This window comes from Peromyscus maniculatus, chromosome 3 (genome assembly GCF_049852395.1).
Source record: "Peromyscus maniculatus bairdii isolate BWxNUB_F1_BW_parent chromosome 3, HU_Pman_BW_mat_3.1, whole genome shotgun sequence".
Taxonomy (NCBI): Eukaryota; Metazoa; Chordata; class Mammalia; order Rodentia; family Cricetidae; genus Peromyscus; species Peromyscus maniculatus.
This window is the reverse complement of record NC_134854.1, coordinates 41,266,541-41,274,239: the sequence shown is the minus strand read 5'-3', so window position 1 is coordinate 41,274,239 and position 7,699 is coordinate 41,266,541. Positions and strand designations below refer to the sequence as shown.

The 7,699-nt window shown below is 38.2% G+C and overlaps 1 pseudogene; it reads right to left on the bottom strand.

Annotated features, from left to right (window-relative positions):
- Positions 1-625: 625 nt before the first annotated feature.
- LOC107402885 (calponin-2 pseudogene) lies at positions 626-2,475 on the bottom strand (annotated as a pseudogene).
- Between the last annotated feature and the right edge of the window lie 5,224 nt (positions 2,476-7,699).

The window sequence follows — 7,699 nt, the reverse complement described above, 5'->3', positions numbered from 1 at the left end:
GACAGAGTCCCTCAGAACGTCTGCAGTAGTACTTGAAACCCTTGGATGTACCCACATTCTTTTCCCTGAGAAAACAGCAAAATACAAAAGCTCTTGTTTTCTTTTATTGAAACTGTCTGCAATTTACACGAGTTTATAAACAAGAGACTGATGTGAAAGAGATGAAGAAATCAAAAACTTTGTGATGCCAGCCTCCACTTGACACATGCAAAGCTTGACCCTTAGCCTGCAGGGAAATTCACAGCCTGGTTGTCCCACCCTATTGTCTCCTGCATGTTGTGTCAACACTGAGATGGAAGCAAAACATGTTGGGGGAGAAGAGAAGATGGGTAACTCATGCCTGTTGTCAGCTCTCAGGAACCTGAGGCAGGAAAATTATGATCAGCTACAGGACAGACATTGCTACACAGTAAGGCCCAGTTTCAAAACAAACCAGAATAAAAAAAAGAAAGGGAAAAACAAAACACCAAAAGTGTGTGGTGTATGCATCTTTAGTCCCAGCTGTGTACAAGCAGAGGAAGGGAAATGTACTCTGTGAGTTTGAGGCCAGCTTCATCTACAGAGTGATTTCCCACACAGCCAGGGCTACAGAGTGAGACCCTGTCTCCAAACAAATCAACAACAGAAACAACCAATAAATAAATTAATTAATAAAAGGAAGAAAAGAAAACAGAAAATCAACAAAAAAATCCACAATAAAAACACAGAAAAACACAAAACCCCACACAGGGTGCTGATATGGTGAGCTAACACCCTTTTGTGTTCAGTTTCTGATCCCCTCTGGGCAGTAGGTCATCAGGATCTTCACCCTGGCTGTCATCTCTGATTGGAGCCCAGTCAGCTGATAAGTCCTACGGGAATATGTGGAGTCATATTGCCACCCCAGACTAAAGACATGGCAGCTCTGGTCAGTTCCCTGAGTGTAATACATCTTCAGGGACATGAAAGAGTTATCATACCTGTCATTGCCCATGTTGATGTTGTAAATGTGTTTCTGGTTCCCTGGAGTTATCATGCACACCTGACTGACATATGTATTTGTGCCCACCTGGAGGCTGATGGTCCATGCATGGTAGAAGCACATCACAGAGATATCACCTTGTACTGTATATCATTATAGACTTGCTTGCATACTTGTTGGTCTGTAGCTCAAAGATGAAGTGGCTGGCCTTCACAGTAGTATCATCAAAGTTCCTCTGTTGTTTCTCTGAGTATTTGATCCTAATATCCACAGAACTCTGCAAGCCTTAGTCTTGGCCTTTCCCACAAGTGGAAGTATATACACTTGCATCTGTGTCATATTCCTGTTCTTGAACAGGTCATTGCACTTAAAGTGGTCCATGGAGTTCATGCCATAACTGACCATGGCCTTGATGAAGCTGGAGAAGTTTTCTAGCAGTTAGCAGTTCTGCATAGAGTGGTTGGTCTTGGGGACAGAGAGAGCTGCAACAGGTTCATGATTGTTCTTAGGATGACCCAATCCCTGAGACCCTTCTGGAAGTTGGGGCCAAAGGATAGATACATGAAACACTTGACCCAGATGTGGAGTTTGGCTTCCTTCTGAGTGTTATTTTTGGATGGGAGCTGGTTCTTGACCTGAGAGAGGAGCCTTTAGGATTGTCTTTTGTTAATCTACATGGAGTTCATGGTATGTGGCACCTGTGTAGGACCAATGTGGACCAGAGGAAGTTACTGTTATCAGACACTCATATTTTTGAAAGGTACCAAAAAATACACAGTGAAGTACAGTTACCATCTTCTAAAAATTGTTATAGGAAAAACTGAGATCCATCTCTGTGAGAATTAAATTGTACATATATCTATTACCCTGCAGTAAAACCAATTTCAAATGAATAAAATAATTCCATGTGAAACCTGAAACAATGACTGATTTTTAAAAAATTAAGACATTAGTGGTTTTCAGAGACTAAATTACAATTTAGATAATCATGCCATTCTCTCATTCTACATAGTATGGATATCAGGGTAGGTGGATATCTCAGTTGCTTTTTTATTGCTATGAAAAAAAAACACACCATGACAAAAAGCCACATCAAAAGAATGGGTTTATTTCATTTTATTTCTTATATTCCACCATCCAGAGAAGTCAGGACTGGCTCAGGCTGGAACCTTGACACAGGAACTGAGGCAGAGTCCATGGAGAACTACTTCTTACTGGGTTGGTCCTCGTGCTTTCTTTATCCTGCTTTCTTATGGCACCCTGGTCCAAACACTCAGATGTGGCAAGATTCCCATTGAGTAGTGCCCTGCCATAACAATTATCAGTTGAGAAAATGTACTACAGGCTTGTTAACAGGCCAATTTGGTGATGGTGGTGGTGGTGGTGGTGGTGGTGGTGGTGGTGGTGGTGGTGGTGGTCATAGTGGAGGTGGTGGTGGTCTCAATTTATGTTCACTGACTTGCACCAATTTGACATAAAACTAGCCATCACAGTGGATAATACCATTTGTCCATGTGGTTGGATTAAATTTTATCAGGCATCTTAAAAAATGACTGAATGTATTTCTGAAACTATGTACACAGAGGATGAAGTGAAGGGTTGATAAACGGTCTGAAGTTGGCTTCGTCATCCTATAATGTAACGTCAAGGGAAGAATTAAGGAAAAATTAAGACAGATAGCCGAGAGTGAAGATAAACTTCTCCCTGGATCCTGATCTACATGGATATCAGTAAGTAATCTTATGCTTCAAGCTGCCACGCCTTCCTTGCCAAGATGAGCATAATGTACTCAAACTGCAAGACAAATTATAACCTTCCTCAAATAATTGCATCACTTCAGGCATTTTTTAACTATGAGGAGTGAGGTAAATAAATAACCTAGAGAAAGAATCCAAATGATTAGAAGAAAAATGGATAGGAGTAGTGCAAATGAAAGTCAATCACATTTGCATACAATGAGCTCCTATATTTCAAAGAAAATGGGCTGCATAATAAAACACTAAGATTTAATAGTTTCACCAATTAACAGGACAAAAAATATACATATAAAAATTATACTTTTAGCCATATAAAAATTGATGGAAGGTATTCAGGAAAACATGTATGTTCCTATTGTCTTTTAAACTACATAGTATAAATCATATTCATATGGTTAAGAACATCTTTAGAGACCATTTTAATTCAGCATAATAAATGGAAGAAGGCACTAGGATACAGGAAATATTCCCATGTTACAAGATCAAAAAAATTAACATTTTAAAAATGACTGTGTTGCCAAAAGTAATAGTGATATTCAATATGATTCCCATAAAATTTCCAAATATATTCCTAACAGATAGAAAAGTAAGCACTAAAATTCTTAAGGAAGCAAGGAAGACAAGAAATAGCCAAGTGATTATGAGTCAAACATTCAAAGCAGTTATTCAGAAAACACAATGCAAAATGTATATAACATCACCTGTTTTAAAATACATAGAAATCAGAATCACACACACACACACACACACACACACACACACACACACACACACACACTTGTTGTTTAGGCAAAAAAAAATCATATAGGAGCTCATTGAGTGTATGCTAAATGATAATAAAAGGGATAGTAACAACAAACCTTGAGCTACATTTTCAATAAAGCAAAATGTAGTTTCTTATATCATTTTATCCTCTTTTGCCTCCTCCTGTTGATTCCTTCTATCTAACCTTTCTGTATTTATCATAACATCTACCAGAAGAATGTATTTTAAACCTAGAACTTGGAAGAAACTATCTCAAATTCTAGGCTATGTCTTTAATAAGTTAGTAACATACCTTATATCAAGTCCCCAAATGTATCAGTGGTCACACCAAATTAATCTCTCAACATATTATTATTTTCTTCTCACCCCATATATTTATAGAGGCTTTATCCCCCAAGAATGACTTGTATATCCATAAATTTCCAACATACATTCTGGAATCAAACAATAATAAAGAATGACTTTGGAAAAAATTCCAATGGATATTTTGGTACATAATATACAGCTTATCAACCATGACTCTACTCATACAAACATTAAAAAATGGGAAAATGAAGCATTTGATATGTGAAATAATACAGCATAACAAGATTTTCATCTATGGACACTAAGGAACAAGAAGTAGGAAAATGACTTAAAACTCAGGTATGAATCTTGTCTGCCTTGATATGTAAATACTAAAGAGAGGAAGTTTCCTTGGATTCAGGATGATTAAGAGAATGTTTGCTTTTGCCCTGATTATTAGCTTTAAATTAATAGGAAACCCATGCAGTTACTGATGATTCTTCATATATCATGTAAAACTAATACGCAGCAATGTGAAGATCCACAGTGAAAATATAGGATAATAGTAGAAATGATGTTCATTGTGTGTATATGAGCTCATGGGCCGTTCATGAACTTTTCACTTCATGTCTTATTTAGGATCTACTAATGAAATCAACTTACATGATTTTCAATGGTGTTCACACATGGTTTTTGGCACAGGTCTGGTTAATGAATTTTCTTAAGGGATGTTCGTCCTTAGCACAGTTATGGTATGGACATCAATGACATCATGACACATGAGGCATGAGAAGATGATTTTCATAACATGTTTTCCAGACTCTGTGTGTCATATCATGAGGTTCTCAGATGCAGAGCCTTGACTTGAATATTTCTGGTTCCTCCAGGGAATATTACAAAGGACAGAAAGAACTGGAAGATATGAGTGGCTTCCCTGCTAAGCAAAAAGAATCAGATAGATACATATGTGTAGGCAGAAGTTTCTTAGTCCCACCTGGCCCTGCAGTCCCGCAGCCACTTATAAATAATCACTCAGAGGTTTAAATTAATTATACACTGTATGGACTATTGTAGATGTAACCAACCGTCTTATTAAAATAAGAAACACAAAACCAATGTAAAAGAGAAAGCCGAGAGGTCAGAGCTCAGAGCTAAAATCTTACCTCCTGCAGTGTTCCTAGCTTCCCTGAAAGAGAGCTACTTCCTGTGTGTATATCTTTAAATAGTCTTTCTGTTCTGCCTTCTCATTGGTTGTAAACCCAAACACATGACTGCCTCATCACTGCCTGTAAGTACTGCCCTCCAGGTCTTAAAGGCATATGTCTCCAATGCTGGCTGTATCCCTGAACACACAGAGATCCACCTAGCTCTTCTACCAAGTGCTGGGATTTAAGGCATGAGTCGCCACCACCACCGCCACCACGCTCTTGCTATGGCTCTAATAGCTCTGACCTCCAGGCAACTTTATTTATTAACATACAATGAAAATCACATTTCAGTACAAATAAAATACCACCATAGACTATAGGTCAGGATTCTTACTAGCTAGCTCTTATAACTTAACTCAACTCATTTCTATTAATCTATATGTTGCCATGTGGCCGTGGCATTACTGGTCTTTTGACATCTTGTTGTTCCTTTGGTGGCAGGCTGATGCCTTCTCCAACTCCACCCTTCTTCGTCTTTTCTTCAGTTCAAATGTACTAAATAACTTTATCCTGCCCTGCCATAGGCAAATGCAGCTTTATTTATCAACCAATTAGAACAACACATATTCACAGCATACAGAAAGACATCTCACAGCACATTTCCCAGCTAGCTCAGTCGGTAGAGAATGGGTCATGGGTTCTTGCCCCATGCTGGGCACCAGATAAGCAATAAATCCAGAGGAGTCTGTTTAAGAAGTACTAGGGAGCCAACACCACTGCACTGGAATAAAAACTCCAGTGGTTCTGGGGTTCTAGCAACATTTGTGTCTGTTCTCCATACTATTTCACAATGTTTTATAACAAGCTGATGTTACATTCATGAACAGAAAAGGCTGCTTTAAAAAAAGTCCTTCATGTGGCTGGGCGGTGGTGGCGGCGCACGCCTTTAATCCCAGCACTCGGGAGGCAGAGCCAGGTGGATCTCTGTGAGTTTGAGGCCAGCCTGGGCTACCAAGTGAGTTCCAGGAAAGGCGCAAAGCTACACAGAGAAACCCTGTCTCAAAAAACCAAAAAAAAAAAAAAAGAAGAAGAAGAAGAAGTACTAGGGAAATTTATTAAAGTAAAGTGAAGAAATACACTCATGAATACAGAATGGAGTAGATAGCTGAAGTCATCCTCTGATCTGACCAGGAACAAATACACTTCACAGGCAGGCAGTAGGGAGAAAGGGCATGTGACTCTTCTCCCTTTCCTTTTAAGAGGTCATGTACAATGGCAGGAAACACCACCTCTTTCAGGCCCTATAGCCCAAGGTCATGGGCAGAGCAAATACCACTACATATATGCTTGCATGCAAATGAGATATATAATGTGTCTGAATACTCTTGACCCATACCATCATTATTCAGTCCCAAATATGAGCAAACATGGATGAGGTGTGCATTTTATTTTTGTCTTCTTGGTCTTGAATCTTCCTGCCTTCTTGTGTAAATTGACTGACATCAAGTGCTTTTGGAGAATAAATGACACTAAGAATCTAGATGAAGATTGTATATTCATGATTGTCCTTGCCCCAGAAACCAGTCAGAAAATTTATTTTAATAAATTTCTGGATGAGAAGTATTTGTTATTTTTCTTTTCTCTTTGGCTATTATCTTTAATAATTTCTGTGAGTTTTGATAGTACAGGGCAGACACTAAATGTATCTTTTGTCTTCTTAAAGACACTACTTTGCAAATCACCAAAATTTATTTTGTATTTTGCTGGTGAGTGATTTACTATTTTAAAATGGAAGTGATAGTATTTATCTTTCCACTGTCTGCAATGTTAGAAGTTGAGAGATATGGCACTCTCTACATGCTTCCAGGATAAATATCCATCCTCCTGACTGTTGCCACCTGGTGTGCCAAGGATTCCCCTTACAAATACAATTGAAACCACATTTAGAAATTGAGATTTCAAGAAGGTGTCTTTCTTACATGTTTCCCGATGTTTCTTCCATCACACGTGTATTTCCTCACACATGTATAAAAGGGGATCTGATCTCTATGTCCCTCATCCTGGGAGGCCTCTTCACATAGCTATTTAGTAACTCCTTCAAATACTGCTTCACATATCTTATTCTATCAAAAGGAGTATGCCTTCTAAAGTCATAACTACAAAGTAAGTGATCTCCCAACTGTGACATTTTTTTTTTCAAGACAGGGTTTCTCTGTGTAGTTTTAATGCCTGTCCTGGATCTCGCTCTGTAGACCAGGCTGACCTCCAACTCACTGAGATCCACCTGCCTCTGCCTCCTGAGTGCTGGGTACTCAGTCCAACTATCACATTTTTATGTTGTCATATTTTATTCTGTTTCATTTCTACATCTGCACAATTCTGGATTCAGGGTTTTCTCAATGCTGGATACTTTCTCTATATTGTAGCTAACAAATTTTGAGGTCTGTAAAACTGTTTTCAACTCTGGAAAAATATATCAAACAAGGAGACTAAAGACAAAATTAACACGATTATCTAAATAGAGGCAGAAAAAGACTGGCAAAATCCAACATGCTTTTATATTAAATGTACTATAGAAAGTAAAGCTAGAGGAAATATACTTCAGCATACTAAAGTTTATAGACAACAACACTACATCCATCATTTGCTTAATTAGACAAAATCTTGAAACAATCCCAATTAAATTAGGAATGACATGGAGCTGTACATTATCCTTACTACTTTTCACTATCTTATATTAAGCACTAGTGGAGTGATAAGGCAATGGGAATACAAATAGGAAA